Here is a 19,332-nt window from a genome sequence, read left to right on the forward strand (position 1 = left end):
TGGTGTTTAATCACAAAGCCACACTGTTCCCTTTGAAGTGTAGATCGAAAAACTGCCTTCACCCCAAGTTTCTCTCTGTGGTAATGAGATAAAATCTGCTCTCTAGAAATCCAATGCACAAGTCTTAGGAAACTTTGGAAAGACAGCCTGCCTTGGGGCTCATTCTTACTGGCCCCACCAAGTGAGTCACTCTGGAGTGATGAGGTCTTATGAGAAAGACAGGCTGGGCTCCCTAGTTCCCCGAACTCACCAGGGGATTGGCACCTACAGTCCTGGTGTTTGTATTTGGATTACATTTGATGGCACACTGAATTGGTGACTAATTACAGCATGCCCAAATAAGGTACTTTAATTATAGCTTCTTTAATTCCAAGGAGAGCTCCGCTTGGAAAACAGAGGGACAAATTGGATGCAGATCTGCTTGTTCTGATACCTAAGCATGGCTTGGAAAATGAATTACCAGGCAAGTCAGTGGTTCATTCCATTAGCTCTTCATAAGACATTGCTTCGTAACTGCCTGCTGGGGAAGCCTCCCAAGGGAGGGGCTTTGCAGTCTTCGCAGTCTGATTACCAGAGTTGGTGGCCTGGCCAACCCTGGGGACATACGTGGGTGTTCCAGGAGGCTGACTTCTGGCCTGGGTTCAGCCTCCTGTTTCTTCTCTCTGGGAACATTTACCCAGCTGTCATGGACATTTTAGGAGGACTTTGCTCAGTCAGCTTAAAAGGCGGACTCTGATGTCTTCTGTTGGAAATCATTTACTTATCTCCGTTACCTCTTGAACTGTATAAATCCAATTCAGAGCTTTTTAAAAATTTATTTTCAAAATTTTTAATTGGAAGATAATTGCTTTACAATATTGCATTAGTTTCTGCCCACCACGAATTAGCCATAGGTATACATATGCGGAGAAAGCAATGGCACCCCACTCCAGTACTCTTGCCTGGAAAATCCCATGGATAGAGGAGCCTGGTAGGCTGTAGTCCATGGGGTCGCTAAGAGTTGGACACGACTGAGAGACTTCCCTTTCAGTTTTCATTTTCATGCATTGGAGAAGGAAATGGCAACCCACTCCAGTGTTCTTGCCTGGAGAATCCCAGGGACGGGGGAGCCTGGTGGGCTGCCGTCTATGGGGTCGCACAGAGTCAGACACGACTGAAGCGACTTAGCAGCAGCAGCAGCAGCAGCATGCATATGTCTCCTCCCTCTTGAACCTCCCTCCCACCTTCCACCCCATCCCACCCCTCTAGGTTGTCACAGAGCTCTAGGTTTGAGCTTCCTGTATCATAAGGCAAATTCCCACTGGTTATCTATTTTACATATGATAGTGTATATATGTAATGTTACTTTTTCAATTTGTCTCTCCCTTTCCTTCCCCCATTGTGTCTAAAAGTCTATTCTCTATGCTAGACTACAAATGCTGTAAGGAAAACTAGGTCAGTTTGATGGTTAAAGGTATATGTTGGTAAGTATATTATTTAAATCACTTTTAATTCTTCCTACAAGATGAATTTGGAAAGGCCAATATTTTAGTCACTTCTTTTTTCTTTCTCCCACAGTAGCCTTAAGACCTAAAATCGGTTAATTTTAGATTTTCATTGAAGACAAAAAGTCATTCCATAGCCCCAGCTCCTTCTTGTCCCATGCTCTTTCCTCCAAAGCAGAATTATTTGGAGTTCTCTTAGGTCTTTTCTACCTGTCACTATGACTGTGATACCAATGATGAGAAAACCTTGGTATGTACCATGACTACAGTGTCAGACAGGTTCATGTAAGTGATCTCATTCACTCCTTATAGCCAGCTCTGAAAGGCACACAAGGCAGCTACTGATACTCTTCTATTGCAGCTGAGCTCAGAGAGGTGAAATCACAGCCATATCAACTAGTTTAAGACAGGGTTTGCAAGATCGGATGCCATCCCCAGATTTTTTTACTGCTATACCAGTCAACACCTTGGTTTGAAAACAGCGCGTTGTTTCGTAGCAGCCCACAGTGTGTGTGCCTCAAGCCAATATTCATAGAAGGCCTCCAGCTAATTCTTCATGTTTAGATTAGGTTAGAAACCTAGGCCAATTTAAATGAACAAATATCTAAGTGCCTTATGTGTGTCTAGCCTGGCTATATGGTGGCATTCAGGGTTCAGAGAGTAGAATGCATATCACCTATGGATTTAGATTCTGGACGGACCTGACTCAAATCACAGCTCTTCTGGGGACTTTGAACAAGCTACTTAAACATTCAAAACCTTACTATTAAATGAGATAATGTAAAGTGGCCTGAACCTTGAAAGTGCTTAATTTATGGTAGCAATGTTTTATGTACATCATCTCTTTCATCCTTACAGCACTCTTTATGCGGTAAATACTATTCTCATCCCCACTTTATAGACTGATAAGCTGAATTGATTGGCCAATGGTTATACCACTGCATTTTGCCTCCAAACACATCTGGGGCTGTTGAGGCTTCTTGTGATTAAGACAGGGGCTGTCCTCCTGTGCTTTTTATAGGTGTACAACTCTGTGGCGTGATTTGGGCTAGAGAGAGGGATCTTTGACATTGAGACTCATTCCTGCCCAATTAAAGTATACTGGTTGGGAATAGAGGGTGAAGGAAAAGAGCAATATTTGCCACATTCACTTACTCCTATTTACCAAAAGCATGCTGATGCTGGTACAATTGGTCCGTCGTATCTGCAGGGTTCTGAATCCACGGATTCAATGAACCGTGGATTGAAAATATTAAAAAACAAAAGTCCAGAAAGTTCCAAAAAGCTGAACTTGAATTTACTGCACTTTGGCAACTATTTACATAGTATTTACATTATATTTACAATTATTTACATAGCATTTACATTGTATTAGGTATTATAAGTAATCAAGGGATAAAGTATATTGTAGGTTATATGCAAATGCTAGACTTTTTATATAAGAGACTTGAACATCAGCAGATTTTGGTGTCTGGGCTGGGTCCTGGGACCTGTCCCCCATGGCTGTGGAGGGAAGACTGTATAATGATTAAAATACAGATTCACTTGAAAACAGGCCTGAATTCAGAGTTCCTTTTGTTGTTATGTGTTTTTCAAGTAATAGACTCTAAAACCCCAACTATCTCATGAGGGGATGGTTGAAAATTTTGACATTAAAACCTAAAAAAGACTGAGAACCACTGCCCCAGGGCACTTCTTTTTCAGGTGAAGGATCTAGCCGGGGAGCTGTTACCTTCTGGGAGAATCACAGGGGCCTTTGAGAAGCTGAGGAAATATAGTTATTCTCTCCACACACAAAAAGGCTATATGCACACACCCACGCACAGCTTTGTATACGATTTCAGTAAATTCACAGATATCCTCTCTCCTCACATTCCCCAGGCCATTTCCAGATCAGGATTTGGACACAGGCATGTGGTTGACTCTGAGTTATTGCCTGCTTAACTTGTCTGAGGTGCAGCAACCTCTTCTATCAACCTGGGTAGAAGGAGGTGACCCCCGAGAAGATGTGCCTAGCTGCTCAGTGTGCGCCAGCCCAGCACCAGGACAGCCAGACAGGAAAACAACCGAAGAACTAAGCCAAGGGGAGTGAGACGCCCATGCCCAAATGAGCTCCCAGGCCCTGAGTAAGTGCCATTTAACTGCTCATTTTATAGGCTTTTTCATTACCCTCAATAACACACACTTTGTGGTGCCCTTGAGTGAGTGTGGGAAGGGCTATTGGAGCGACTTGTAAATGTTAATGGCTCCTCAGACCAGCTTGCCTCTGGCTAATTGCTGGTGGGGATGGATGAGCCAGCAGGTTCCCCACCCTCCTATTAGGACAGAGCTGAAGCTCCCAGCTGAAGCTGGGCTTTCAACCCTATGCGGTCTTGCCCATTTCCCCTCAGGCAGGGAGGCTGCCCACCCTGCTGCGTGGACCACACCTTGATTTAGAGCCTAAGAGGGCACTTTGCATGGGAGGATGGGGGATAGACTCACCCCCCACCCCCAGCCGTGAGCTCTGAGAGCTCTAATACCTTGCTAGAAAAACTGTGGTCTGTGAGTTAGCAGGGCTTCACTTGTGGCTCAGCTGATAAAGAATTGCCTGCAATGCAGGGGACCTGGCTTTGATTCCTGGGGGGTGCTTATTAAAAATGCAGAATCTTGGGTCCCCCTCCAGACTTAGAATTTGCATCTAAGAAGATCCCTGGGGTGATTCCTGTGTGCCGGAAAGCTTGGGAAGGGTGGAGAAGCAATGATCTAATAATGGAAGTCCCCCACACGCTTGCCGTGGAGTTCAGAGAACTTCAAATGTCCCTTGGGGAGGATTTGACTCTAAAAATAATGCAGTAGGAGTAATGAGGCCCAACGCATTTCGCGTATTAATGCTTCGCTATCCACAAAGTGCTCGGGCGGAAGCAGGACAGAGTCTGTTACATGATTCTATTGCAGCTCCATCCTCCTTGCTAAAATCCATCCCACCTCTATTTTCCTGGATGACATCTGTTTTAAGAAGAAAACAGTTGTGGGTTTGAATCCCAGCTCTATCATTCACCAATTTCATAACCTTTTGTAAGCTCCTTATCCCGCTAAGTTTCCAGATTCTTATCTATAATGGGAATGATGTTAACTATCTTCTTTCTCTTGGAACTATTGTTAGGATGAAATTGGATAATGCATATCAAGAAAATTAGAGATACCAAGGGAACATTTCATGCAAAGATGGGCTCGATAAAGGACAGAAATGGTATGGACCTAACAGAAGCAGAAGATATTAAGAAGAGGTGGCAAGAATACACAGAAGAACTGTGCAAAAAAAGAGCTTCATGACCCAGATAATCAGAATGGTGTGATTACTCACCTAGAGCCAGACATTCTGGAATGTGAAGTCAAGTGGGCCTTAGAAAGCATCACTACGAACAAAGCTAGTGGAGGTGATGGAATTCCAGCTGAGCTATTTCAAATCCTGAAAGATGATGCTGTGAAAGTGCTGCATTCAATATGCCAGCAAATTTGGAAAACGCAGCAGTGGCCACAGGACTGGAAAAGGTCAGTTTTCTTCCAATCCCAAAGAAAGACAATGCCAAAGAATGCTCAAACTACCACACAATTGCACTCATGTCACACGCTAGTAAAGTAATGCTCAAAATTCTCCAAGCCAGGCTTCAGCAATACGTGAACCGTGAACTTCCTGATGTTCAAGCTGGTTTTAAAGGCAGAGGAACCAGAGATCAAATTGCCAACATCTGCTGGATCATCGAAAAAGCAAGAGAGTTCCAGAAAAACATGTATTTCTGCTTTATTGACTATGCCAAACCTTTGACTGTGTGGATCACAATAAACTGTGGAAAATTCTGAAAGAGATGGGAATATCAGACCATCTGACCTGCCTCTTGAGAAACCTGTATGCAGGTCAGGAAGCAACAGTTAGAACTGGACATGGAACAACAGACTGGTTCCAAATAGGAAAAGGAGTACATCAAGGCTGTATATTGTCACCCTGCTTATTTAACTTCTATGCAGAGTATATAATGAGAAACACTGGGCTGGAAGAAGCACAAGCTGGAATCAGGATTGCCAGGAGAAATATCAATAACCTCAGATATGCAGATGACACCATCCTTATGGCAAAAAGTGAAGAGGAACTAAAAAGCCTCTTGATGAAACTGGAAGAGGAGAGTGAAAAAGTTGGCTTAAAGCTCAACATTCAGAAAACGAAGATCGTGGCATCTGGTCCCATCACTTCATGGGAAATAGATGGGGAAACAGTGTCAGACTTTATTTTTCTGGGCTCGAAAATCACTGCAGATGGTGACTGCAGCCGTGAAATTAAAAGATACTTACTCCTTGGAAGGAAAGTTATGACCAACCTAGATAGCATATTGAAAAGCAGAGACATTACTTTGCCAACAAAGATCTATCTAGTCAAGGCTATGGTTTTTCCAGTGGTCATGTAGGGATGGGAGAGCTGGACTATGAAGAAAGCTGAGTGCCAAAGAATTGATGCTTTTGAACTGTGGTGTTGGAGAAGACTCTTGAGAGTCCCTTGGACTGCAAGGAGATCCAACCAGTCCATTCTAAAGGAGATTAGTCCTGGGTGTTCATTGGAAGGACTGATGCTAAAGCTGAAACTCCAATACTTTGGCCACCTCATTCGAAGAGTTGACTCATTGGAAAAAACCCTGATGCTGGGAGGGATTGGGGACAGGAGGAGAAGGGGATGACAGAGAATGAGATGGCTGGATGGCGTCACTGACTCGATGGACGTGAGTCTGAGTGAACTCCAGGAGTTGGTGATGGACAGGGAGGCCTGGCATGCTATGATTCATGGGGTCACAAAGAGTCGGACATGACTGAACGACTGAACTGAACTGAACTGAACACTTAGCTCAACACCTGGCCTTGGGTGAATCCTTGATAAATGGCAGTTCCATGATTTTGTTTCTCTTGTTGCTATTTTTTGTGTAGATTCTCACAAGACCAAACTCTGCAAGGGTGAAAGCTGAGGTTTTCTTCTAACTGCCCACCAGTTTCTTACCAGCAGTAGTAGATTTCTTAAAACAGAATGAAAGTTTGATCTTCACAACACCTAGGAAGGTAAGCCAAGCACTATTTTCCCCAGGATATGCCTTAATAATCACAAGAACTCTGAGAGCCAAGTTTTTTTTCTCCTAGCTTGTGGATGATGGAGACTGGGATGGAAGGAAATTTGCCCGCGGTCACACAGCTAGTTACCATCTTAGGCCACTTGTTCCCCTTAATTCTTTAAGGAAAGTGAAAGTCACTCAGTTGTGTCTGACTCTGCGACTCCATGAACTGTAACCCACCAGACTCCTCTCACAGACTGTATCCCGCCAGGCTCCTTGTCCATGGAATTCTCCAGCCAAGAATACTGGAGGGAGTTGCCATTTTTTTTCTCCAGGGGATCTTCCTGATCCAGGGATCAAACCCAGATCTCCCACATTGTGGGCAGATTCTATACTGGCTGAGCTACCAGGGAAACCCCAGTTCTTTAAGAAAAATAATTTATCATCAATCCATGTCCCACTTGCTACCTTGAAAACTTATCTGCATAGACTATTGTTTCCCAAATTCTAGTCTTTGACCCACTGCTTGCACCCATTTGAATACCACCCAGGCTATTTTCTATTTTACCACATCAACTCACTTTTTTACTTGAATGTATTTTAAAAATAAAACAATGGAAATCTAGCATTACTTTGACTATGTAGTCTGTGCAATTCTCCAGGGCAGAATACTGGAGTGGGTAGCCTTTCCCTTCTCCAGGGGATCTTCTCAACCCAGGGATCAAACTCAGGTCTCCCACATTGCAGGTGGATTCTTTACCAGTTGATCCATAAAGGAAGCCCAAGAATACTGAAGTGTGTAGCCTATCCCTTCTCCAGCAATCTTCCTGACTCAGGAATTGAACTAGGGTCTTCTGCATTGCAGGCAGATTCTTTACCAACTGACCTATCAGGTAAGCCTTTTCAATCATAGAAAATAACAATAATACATACAAGGCAAACAAAACAGGGTTCTTTAAATTCTAGGCAGATGCTGTTGCTCACAGAAGACTGTGCCCAAGGGAGACCTTTGCTGTTTTCCTCCAAAGTGAGATTAACAAGTGATGGTTGGTGCCAGCATGTCCTCGACATCTGAGTCTGCTTTTTGACATAATTAGGAGGATTGGGAAACAAAGAACAAAGCCATGAAAGAGAAATGCACTTATAACCATGTGATTCAGTGCATTTTAATGCTCTCAGTGCATGAGTGAAGTCGCTCAGTCGTGTCCCACTCTTTGCGACCCCATGGACTGTAGCCTACTAGGCTCCTCTGTCCATGGGATTTTCCAGGCAATAGTACTGAAGTGGATTGCCATTTCCTTCTCCAGGGGATCTTCCCAACCCAGGGATCGAACCCTGGTCTCCCGCATTGTAGACAGACGCTTTACCGTCTGAGCCACCAGGGAAGTCCCTTAATGCTCTCAAGGTATCAGTAAATCATTTCATATGCCCCCAGGAGTTCCATTACCTGGGAACACCATTTTATTACATGTTATGCCATTAGATGCTATGGTTACTCAATAGCAAGGGACATCCAGATGGCTCAGTGGTAAAGAATTTGCTGCCAATACGGGGGATGTGGGTTCGATTCCTGGGTCAGGAAGATCCCCTGGAGGAGGAAATGACAACCCATTCCAGTATTCTTGCCTGAAAAATCCCATGGACAGAGGAGCCTGCTGGGCTACAGCCCATGGAGTTGCAAAGAGTCGGACACAACTGTGTGACGACAGAGACCCAACAGCATCTCTTGTTATCCAGTAGCATCCAATGGGATCTAGAGAGGAATGTCTTGATTTCCCAGTCAGTTAGTCTAGATACAAGTAAAGGACCATGGACTCTGGAGCAAACTGCCTGGTTTTGCATCCCTCAGACTTCCCTAGTACCTCAGATGGTAAAGCATCTGCCTGCAATGTGGGAGACCCAGGTTCAATCCCTGGGTCGGGAAGTTCTCCTGGAGAAGGAAACAGCAACCCACTCCAGCATTCTTGTTTGGAGAATTCCACGGACAGAGGAGCTGGGTGGGGTACAATCCATGGGGTCATAAGAGTTGAACGTGACTGAGTGACTGACACACAACCACCACTGACCTTGGGGATGTGACTTTACCACTTTAGCCACAGTTTTCTCATCATAAAAAAAAAGGACATTCAAAGTGTACCTTAAATAACTGTTGTGAGGATTAAATATGTCATGAAGCCCTTTCAACAGTACCTGGCCCTTAGTAAATGTCATATAAGTAAACACTAGTTCCACTGCAGCTACTTCTTCTGCCACGGCTGATGTTTGATGTACTGGGGCCAGAATGTAGCAAGCAAGTCCTTGCCCATGATTCATGTTATACTTCTTCACCTGTTTGAGGACTACTGTTCAGGTTTATTCCCCTCCTGAGTCCCCAGGCTAAACAGTCTCCAGTGCTGGAGTCTTCTGGAAAGGAAAGAACAATGGAGCTGGGAGGGAAGGACTTCAAAAGAAGGTGACATTTCTCTGGGGGGAGCTGGCATACGCAAGGCTTCTGCTATGTACCAAGCACTTGGACATGCCGGCTATGGGCTCCCTTCCAGAAACCTGTAGTTGGTGCTATTCTCCAGATAGTTCTTCTTCCCTGCCTTCCATGAACAAGGTAAGAAATTAGGTGTATCCATAAGAAATCAGGTGGAGCCATGTGAATGTGATTTTCTGTGGCCAATGAAATGTAAGTAGAAGTAATGAGTGTCAGAGCAGGAAGAAACTTTCAGAGCTAGTGAGTGAGTCGCCATATCCCCTTTTTCCTGCTTCAACGATCTTGGGAGTTCTAGAGTAAGTATGACATGAGTGAGCTCCCAGCCAATACATGATGTAAAGTGTGGCAGAGGAAAAAAACAAACAAACAAACAACTTTGTTGTTTTAAGTCATGACAATTTTAATACTCCAGCAAAACCTACCTTATCCTGATTGAGACAAATCTCTAGGTGCTGACACATAGAGCAAGAATTTTCTGTCCTTCAGTCCAAACTAGAGACTGAGTCCAGGTTTCAGTTGGCAGAGAGGGAAGGCAAGCAGTACCTATAACCACACTGACTTTTTCCTCTGTCTCACTTCTCCCCTGATCAGGGTGTAATCAAGTAAGTGAGGAACTTGTGCTTAGAACCCTTCCTCAGCTGCCATCTCCTTGCAGAAACCTGAGAGACCATTTTTCCTCTGAGCATATTTCTTGCTAAACCTCTGATTCTTGCTGAATTTCAGGCAAAGAAAGAACCCCTTAATCATTATCTTAGGCTCCTGCTTGCCCTCTGAATCTCCTTTACCTCATCTCCTTATCCGGCTTGTGCCTGAAAAGTTTTAGAGACAAGAAATTTACCAGCCTCATCATTAGTGATAATCATAAATCTGGGCTATATGAGACTTCCTGTGTTATTGGACTGAGTGCTTGGCTTACCTGAAAGGTGACCTTTTAGGTCACCATTTTAAAGATCCTTATTTTGTTGACCATATAATTTATCATCCTAACCAGGAAATGTTAAGAGTGAAAGGGAGAAATAGTAACAATTATGCTGGACAATAGTTTTAAAAGCAACTCTTGGACAGACCAGGATGGATGGTCTCTCTTGGCTTCTATGATTCAGAAAATGGTGCACATTAAATTCCATGGGTAAGACTGGATCCTATCTTTGGTGACTAACCTTGACTTTTGGTCTACCCCTCTCCAAAACTGTTGACTATCAATCTCTTTGGAATAATCTCTAGTTCTCTAATCAACTCTCCTGTGAGAATTTTAGTCCCAGAATCATTTCAGAGGGAAAGCATGTACATATGGCCATCATTTCCAGCAATTTCCCCCACAGGCACTTCATATTCCTAACTACTGTCTTGATCAGATGCATATTTAATGCCTTGTGATGGAGACACAGATGCAAACTGCTCAAGCCTTCCTGGAGCTTTCGAATGCTGCCAGGTCCCAGTACAGTTGCTGTGAGAACTACCGGACTGCCTGAAGCTACACTCTCCATGTCCCCATAAGACCCGGACTCTCAGGAAACTTACTCACAAGGTAATAGAGGGAGAGGCAGGGCTTATTAAGTTTCCTTCCGCAGGCTGTTTGATTGCAATTCTGCCCTGGGCATAGGCTCATTTGCATAGTTGATTTATAGCTTTCATTTGAATATTACAGTTACTTCACATAAACCATTACTTTGGTCTCTCTGGATTTTTATTTTAACAACCCACTCAGTACCACATGGAACTCATCGAGGCCAGGAGCCTCTGATATGAGAAAATTTACCTTCCTCTTTCCCCTGGAACAGAGGGATATGGAAGGTGGAGAATGAGCAACCCAATAAGTTTCAGAAAGGCTTGATTCCTGCTCCAGGGCAGTCTGACAGTGACACACAAGTCAAGCACATTCAGCTTCCAGAATCTTTGATAATTGTGGTTTGTTTTTCGCTGTTGCTTCTCTACGGGGTGCTTTCTCTAAAAGGTGCCTCTTCTCTTCTTTCCTTTGTTTCCAAAAAACTAGCTAAAATTTGCTGAATGCCTACTCTATGCTAAGCACTTAACTATTAATATTTAAGCAGATTACGGTAGTGCAAAAGGCAACCTTGTCCCAGCCCTCAGGGAGGTTATATTATTGTCAGACAAATTGATAGCAAGAAAGAATCACACATTTAATTCATTGTGCTAATGTGCTGTGTTCTAAGTGGCTTCAGTAATGTCCGGCTCAGTGTGACCTCATGAAGTGTAGCTCTCTAGGCTCCTCTGTCCCTGGGATTCTCCAGGCAAACATACCGGAGTGGGTTGCCATTTCCTCCTCCAGGGGATCTTCCCAACCCAGGGATAGAACCCCTTTCTCTTGTGTCTCCTGCATTGGCAGGTGGGTTCTTTACCACTAGCGCCACTTGGGAAGCCCTTTATGCTAAACATCTACTTTTCTGACCATCAGAAATCAGAGCCTCAGGATATAGTGTGAACCATTTCGCTGTGCCATACAGCCTGTGGGACGTGCCCTGAGCCCTCCGCAGTGAAAGTGAGGAGTCTTAACCACTGGACCACCAGGGAATTCCCAGAGAGGTTTTGATATTACATCTCTTCTGTGCGGTGCACATGAAAGTTGTTGTTCTTTTTAACATAAGAAATTGTGCTTGGTTTCTCCCATGTCTGTTGTGTGACCCCGAGGATGAGATGGCTGGATGGCATCACTGACTCGATGGATGTGAGTCTGTGTGAACTCCGGGAGTTGGTGATGGACAGGGAGGCCTGGTGTGCTGCGATTCATGGGGTCGCAAAGAGTTGGACACGACTGAGCGACTGAACTGAACTGAACTTAGAACTTTGGAGAAATACCTCCTCAATAGGAGGCTATGCCCTCTTCAAATGTACTGGAGACCACAGTATCCTTTAGCTTTGTTGCTCAGTCTTTTAAATCTTCCAGTTTACATAGGTATGGAATTTTTACTGAAGATTTTGCTGAACATCTACTTTTTAGATGATTTAAAAAATGTGGTATGATGGCTATTTATATGACTTGTGACAGATCAATACTCTCACCAAGAATGGTGGGGAAAGTTGTATAATATTTTAAAATATAATCTATTGAAAGCACTGGGGATATTCTAAGGTTATAAGAACTTGAGAGGTCAAGACGTAGGAATGTGAATCTGACATAGTTTTTCCCCTGAGGCACTTCCCTTTTTTCTTTTTTTTAAAGCTAGAGAGAGAGTGCTTTAGGGACACAGCGCAGTGCAGTTGAAAAGTGAAGTGGCACTTTCAACAATCTAACATTACAAAAGAGATTTTAAAAAATGAAGTTCAGGACCCTCTAAAGGTGAGGCATCATGCAAAGTACCCAAGGTCTTTAGGTAGGACTCTTCAAGAACTGCAAGATAAAAGTAGCATTTAATTAAAGCTAGACCAAGCCTTACAAAGTCTAAAACTGAGCCTTACAGAAGTGTTAATAAATTCCCCTCACTGGATTGAGGTTTTATGCCACCGCTCCAGTTACCTGCCAAGAGGAAAGGGTGAATATATTAGTAATTAGTGAACTGGAAGGAATTTTAATAGAAAGCATCCTTTCAGGCTATAGAAAAATAAAACATAGAGCATAAAAATGGAATAAGAGACATCAAGGGCATGGCATATAGTTTAACACTCATGTAACTCAAGGCACCAAAGGGCAGAAAGGAGGAAATGGGGGCAGAAGCCTTATTTAAAGAGAGAATGAAGGATAATTGATCAAAGTTGATGAAAGACAGCAAGCCATAGTTTCAAGAATCTCTACTAACCCTAAGCAGGATAAAATTAAGTGAAACCACATGTTATAGATACAAGACAGTGAAAAACCACTGAAGACTAAAGGAAACAGAAAATATTAAATGTGATCAGGAAAAAGTCACCTTTTAGGATCAACAAAGCATGACAGCAAATGTCTCTACTGAAACAATGAAAGTCTCCCCAAAACAGAATAATATTTTCATCTTGATCATTCTTCTGAAACATATTCTTCTGCTGTGTTATCTTTTTTCTAATTTCTGTATTTTTATGTACATAGAAGGTTAGTTATGTTTCTTGACCCTGGAGAACTGGCTCTCTGTGGGGGATGACCTATGTGTCCCAGCTGTACACTCCCCAGGAAGGTTCTGATCTGCTTTTGTGGACTCAGTTCATTGGGCTGCCCAGATTGTAATTTCCTTCCTGCTGATGTAGGCCCCCTGGTTGGGAAGGCTGGTCTAGAGGCTTGTGTGGGCTTCCCGGTGGGAGTGACCAATATCACCCATTGGTGGGTGGAGCAGTGTCTTGGCTATCTGGTGAGCAGGGCCAGCCAGGTCAAGGGGCATTTCTAGAGGGCTATCTCAGAGAGTCTTTGGGCAAGCTGTCTGCTGCTGGGTGAGGCTGTATTCCTGTCTTGTTTGTTGTTTGGCCCAAGGTGTCCCAGCACTGGAGCCTCCTGGAAAGCTAAAGCTGATGACTATCACCCAGGACCTCTGCTGCCAGTGTCACTGTCCCCACAGTGAGCCACAGCCACCCTGCCTTCCAGAAGACGCTCCAAGACCAGCAGGTAAGTCTGGCCCAGGCTTTCCTGAGGTCAGTGCTTTTGCCGTGGGTCTCAGTGCACCCAAGACCTTGCATACACCCTCCAAGAGTAGAGTCTGTTTCCCCCAGTCCAGTGGAGCTCCTGTGCTCAAGCCCCATTGGCTTCAGAGCCACATGTTCTGGGGGTTCCTCTTCCTGATATCAGACCCTCCAGGTTGGGGAACCTGCTGTGAGGTTCAGAACTCTCTTGTGGGAGAACTTCTGTGATGTAATTGTTTTCCAGTATGTGGGTTGCCCACCTGGGGAGCATAAGGTTTGATTATATCCTGCGTGCATTCCTCTTACCATTTCATTGGGTTTCTTCTTTATGTCTTTGGATGTAGAATATATTTTTGGTAGGTTCTGGTCTTTTTATTGATGGTTGTTCGGCAATTAGTTGTACTTTTGGTGTGCTCATGAGGATTGAGCTCAATCCTTCTACTTTGCCATCTTGTCCCTATGGAGGAACCCGAGGTTAAGATACGGGACAGGCAGACTGCAGGTGAAACTGCCTAACTCAGATTGGGACTTGAACTCACTGTCTTTTAATTGAAATCACACACCTGAATCCAGGACTTAATGAAGCTCAGGTTCTGTATGTCTTGTTGCAGAAAGAAGTCTGTAAGAACAAAAGTAATGGGTAAGAAGTGGATTTATTTAGAGTGGTATACTCTCCAGAGACAGAATGCAGTCTGTCTCAAAAGACAAGAGGGCTTGGAGAGGAACACACTCCACAGACAGAGTGTGGGCTATCTCAAAATGTGAGAGTCCTCAAAATACAGGGCGGTTAGTTTTTGTGGGCTGGGTAATTTCATAGGTTAATGAGGGGGAGGATTATTCCAACTACCTTGGGGAAGGGATGGGGATTTCCAGGAATTGGGCTACTGCCTGCTTCTTGGCCTTTTTTGGTTAGCCTTGAAGCTATCATGGCCCCTGTGAGTGTGTTGTTTAGCATGCTAATCTATTACAATGTGTGTATAATGAGGCTTGGACTTCCCAGGTGGTACAGAATCTGCCTGCCAATACAGGAGATGCAAGAGAGGCAAGTTTGAGCCCTGGGTAAGGAAGATTCCCTGGAATAGGAAATGGAACCCCACTCCAGTATTTTTGCCTGGAAAATTCCATGGGCAGTGGAGTCTTGCGGGCTACAGTCCGTGGAACCACAAAGAGTCAGACATGACTGAGCAACTGAGTACAGAGCATAATGAGGCTTAAATTAAGGTCTACTGGAAGATGAATCTTTCACCATTTTGAGCCTAATTCATTCTAACCCGTTATGTCATATCCTCAATGCTATGCCACTCTTTTAAAGGTTGTGCCCTCCCCCTTCTGTCCTGTTTCACAGGTAATCTGGATATCGCTTGATACTCTACAGACTGTTCTCAATGGATTGCCCTTCTTTGCTGGGCTGCAAAGCTTCCAGGATCTTGGCAGCTGGGAAATGAAAGGCAGAGGATGAGAGCAAGGGGCAGGAACAACACGTGGGTGTGTGCCCATGGTGGGGGTAGTGGGGGAGCCTGCTTGAGGGACCTAGTGATGCTGGGCAGGCTAAATCTAAATTAAAGGTCAAAGTTCTTGCTCTACACAAAGGAGTAAGATACAGAGAGGAAGGCATAGAGAGAAACAAGCAGTTTATTAAAAGGCCAAAACTTCTCAAAGAATGCACTCAGAGAAGAGTGAGGATCTTTCTCAGTGAGACACATCCTTATGTGTTTTCTGAGCCCCTTTTTATTTCAATTCCTTGATTGGGTGGGGGTTTCTTAGATTAGGGGTAGAATATTCCTTAATTGGAAAGTGGAGGCAGGACTATGATTTCACCTGTTTATATCAGCCTTCTTTCTTGAGCATTGGGCTCCTGAAACCATAGTACATGTGCTCTAAAAGCCATTTTCCCTTCAGTTTTCCTCTCCTAGTCAAGTACCAGGTACGGAAGTTGTTCAGCAGGCATCCGCAGCCTGGTTGCTTCTACTGCCGTGCTCTGCCGTGCTCAGCAGTGCTATGCGGGGGTTTAATGGGTAGGGTTCCCCTTTTCAGGTGTCACAAAGTTTAACCAGAGTTTAATTTATGTTCTTGTTGCTGATGCCTTTTCTCCAAGTTCACGATCTCATTAAGTGCAAAACAGGAAGGTGCCTTTTGCATAATGTCTATGTATGAGGAAGTGGTCTTTGGGTCTGCGCTGTGTTTCCTGCCTCATTGAGACCAGAATAATATTTTCATAGTGCTAAGGGATAATAACTGCCAACCTAAAATTCAACAACCAGAAAAAATATCCCTAAAAATGGTTGGTGACATGAAGTGAAATTTGCTCAGTTGTGTCCGACTCTTTGTGACCCCATGGACTATACTGTCCATGGAATTCTCCAGGCCAGAATACTGGAGTGGGTAGCCTTTCCCTTCTCCAGGGGATCTTCCCAACCCAGGGATCAAACCCAAGTCTCCAGCATTGCAGGCAGATTCTTTACCAACTGAGCTATCAGGAAAGTAGTAAATCTAAATGAGTGCTAACTACAATACAATAATAATGTACTGTGGAGATTGTACACACACACACACACCATATATATATACATCATCACCTAGAAAGTGATAAAAAGAACAACTTGGAATGTAAGAAGCCAAGGATAATTAGAATATCTGGACAGAATAACCACTCAAAATTGACAAAAGAAGGCACAACTAAGAAGCTAATAAAGAAGGGAAACAGAATTGTGAATGAACACTTGGTTAATCCTAAACAATGTAAGATAGGAAAGGAAAAGAGACTTGAAATAGGTGGGAAAGGTAAATATAAATCCAGAAATATCAGTAATTATATACTTACTGTATCATGTAACTTTTTTTTTTTTAGAGTTGACATATAAGTGAGATCATACAGTGTTTGGCTTCCTGTGTCTGACTTATTTCACTTAGCATAATGCTGTCAAGGTCCATATTGTCTCAAATGGCAGAATTCCTTTTCTTTTTAATGGCTCAGTAATATTCAATTGTATATGAATGCCAAATTGTCTTTATCCATTCATCTGTTAATGGACATTTATGTTGTTTTCACGTCAGTATTGTAAACAAGGCCGCAGTGATCATGGTGGTGCAGGTATCTGTTCACGATAGAGTTTTTGTTTTTTCCGATAGCTAGAAGTAGAATTGCTGGGTGACATAATAGTTCTACTTTTAATTTTTTGAGGTACTTCCATACTATTTTCTATAGTGACTGTGCTAATTTATATTCTCGCTGTATCTGCTGAGTTCTTAATTTCAGTTATTGTATTTTCCAGTTTCAGAATTTCCATCTGATTCTTTAAAAATTTTCTAGTTCTTTATAGATTAGAAATTATAAAATTTTATCTTTTCATCTAAGTTTTGAACATATTAATCAGGATTGGTTCAAATACTATGATAATTCTAATATTTGGATCTCATGGTAAACTTATATTATTTTTTTTCTCTTAGGTTTTGGTCATTTGGGCTTTTTTTTGGTCATTTGGTTTAGTCTCTTGGTGTTAGTAATTTTTTTTGTCAGACATTTTGTGTGAAAAATTGTGGGGATATTCTGCGACTCTAGATATCTTCCTCCAGAAAGAATTTGATTTCCCTCAGACTGATAGTTAACATCAGAGCAGATCATCTTAATTCAGTCAGAAATTAGGTTGATTCAAAGCTGGATTTTGTGAGGGCCGTTCTGTTTTCAGTTTTGATAATAGATTTTCCTGGCTTGTTGATGGCTGCCTTCTTGCTGTGTCCTCACAGGGTGGAGAGAGAACTTGGCTATCTCTTGCTCTTCATATAATGGCACCAGTTCTATCAGAACACATCTTATAAACTCACTTAACCTTAATTAGCTCTTTAATGGCTGCATCTTCAGTACAGTAGCTTCAACACATGAATTTGAGGGGCACGCATTTTAGTTCACAGCATCTGCCTATTTCATGATTTAGCAATTCCACTGCTCAAACGTACTCCGTGTAAATGTGGCACCAAAAGACACAGTTAAGTGTGTTCATGGCAGTAATTTGCATATTAACTACAAGCTGGAAGCGACCAAAAAAAAAAAATCTATGGTAGTAGAAGTCAGGATTATTATCATCATGTTTCAGAACTTTAAACATATTATTCAATTGAATCATGATTTCCATAGTTGCCATTACATAGGCAGCTGTAAAATTTAATACTCCTTTGGAGGTAATGCTTTTTTCTCTTTCTACGTTCAAGATTTTCTCTTTGTCTTTCACTTTTGTCAATCTGACTTTGAGGTTCCTCACATGTCCACTATGCTTGGTATTTGTCCTGTTTTTTTCTTTCTTCCAGTTAAATGAGTCTATCTTCTCTGGATCCAGTATTCTGTTAAATCTATTCCTCAAGTTTCCAATTTTATGTACACTTGGTTCTTTTTTTAATTGATTCCTATTCTCTGATGAAATTATATTCCTTTTCTGTTCTTTTTTTCTTTATACTTTTGAACATATTAATGATAGTTATTTTGAAGTCTTTGCTCACACCCAGAAAGTACATCTCATTATTTGTGGATTTCTTCTGTGAACCTGCTTACTTTCTAAACTTTATTTGTAACCCACCAATCAATACTCACAGCACTTTCATAGTCATTTGTGGCTATGTGCAGAGGGGTGAAATGTTTGAGTCATTTGGTGCACATACTCCCAGATAAAGTAGAAAAAGGTAGTGCTCTGACTTTTTGTTTTATCTCTCATACTGTAAGCAAGTGTACTTTTTGTGATTTACTTGCTACATTTATTTTTGTGCTTTTGTGCTTTATTTGGTGACTTAGCAGTTTCAAATGATCCCCAAGCATAATGCTAAGGTGCTGTCCAGTGTTTCTAAGTGAAAAAAGGCTGTGATGTACCTCATGGAAAAAATAGGTGTGTGGTACAAACTTTGGGCATAATATGTGTAGTACATGATGGAAAAGCAGCTAAAATTGTGTATTCAAAAGTGTAGTGAAAAAGTATAGCACTATTGTGATGCTAGATACCAATGAAATTTACCATCATGTTACTCAGGGAGTAACAATTAGCTAGATATGAAACACTTGGCTGCTCCTGGTGGCTCACACCTTTCAAAAGGCAATGTGGCATGAAAAATGTCAAATTTGTAGGCGAAGAAGTTCTGTAGATAATGAGGCTGTGAAAGAATTTTAAGACACTTGCTAAATCTTATACAGGAAAAGAGTTCCATGGAAGAGCAAGTTTTCAATGCCCCTGAGGCTGGCTCTTTTTATAGGACTATTGTCCATCAAACCAAATAATGTAAAAGGCATTTTTGATTGAAAAAAATTACCAGAGGCTGGAAAAGAACCTATCTGCATGTTTTCACTTGGAGAAACAGTTTAGTATTCAGCACTCAGTGTTCATGGCAGATTTATAGAACAGAACTATGACAAATAATGAGGACTGAATGTTTCTGAATCATCTATGGATCTACTTTTATAATTTATTTTTCCCCTTCGCTATTGGTTACATGATTCTATTTCTACATCCATAGTAAATTTTAATTAAATATCTTAAAATACTGTATAATTCTAGATGACATTGTCTTTGACAGGTAAATTTACCCTTTCCTTTGATAGGCAAATAGCGGGGTGCTAATCTACTTAATTTAGCCACAGGTCACAGAGTTCAAGCTGGGTTAGTTTTGTTAAGTCTAAGCCTCAGTCTGATTTCTTCCTATCAGGAATTTCAATCAAGAGCCTAACTTTTCTTCAACTCATTAATGGCAGAAAATTTTACTCCACTCTCTGGAGATTTGT

The 19,332-nt window shown here is 42.4% G+C and overlaps 1 long non-coding RNA gene across 6 annotated transcripts in view; it reads left to right on the forward strand.

Moving 5' to 3' along the window:
* The first annotated feature begins 3,077 nt into the window (after nucleotides 1–3,077).
* The window catches only part of LOC147344332 (uncharacterized), a 92,647-nt gene continuing 76,392 nt past the window's right edge, over nucleotides 3,078–19,332 (forward strand). For 3 of the 6 annotated variants that reach the window (XR_015155781.1, XR_015155779.1, XR_015155783.1), the window contains exons 1-4: nucleotides 3,078–3,610; nucleotides 6,435–6,563; nucleotides 7,301–10,560; nucleotides 13,429–13,560. This is a non-coding gene — a long non-coding RNA (uncharacterized LOC147344332). Of the gene's footprint in view, nucleotides 3,611–6,434; nucleotides 6,564–7,300; nucleotides 10,561–11,098; nucleotides 11,947–13,097; nucleotides 13,310–13,428; nucleotides 13,561–14,919; nucleotides 15,060–19,332 lie in introns of those variants that run through there. The other 3 variants (XR_015155784.1, XR_015155782.1, XR_015155780.1) reach the window with 3 other exon arrangements.

Source organism: Bos grunniens, chromosome 26 (genome assembly GCF_055505025.1).
Source record: "Bos grunniens cultivar Pamir isolate PY7600 chromosome 26, Bosgru_T2T1.0, whole genome shotgun sequence".
Lineage (NCBI taxonomy): Eukaryota > Metazoa > Chordata > Mammalia > Artiodactyla > Bovidae > Bos > Bos grunniens.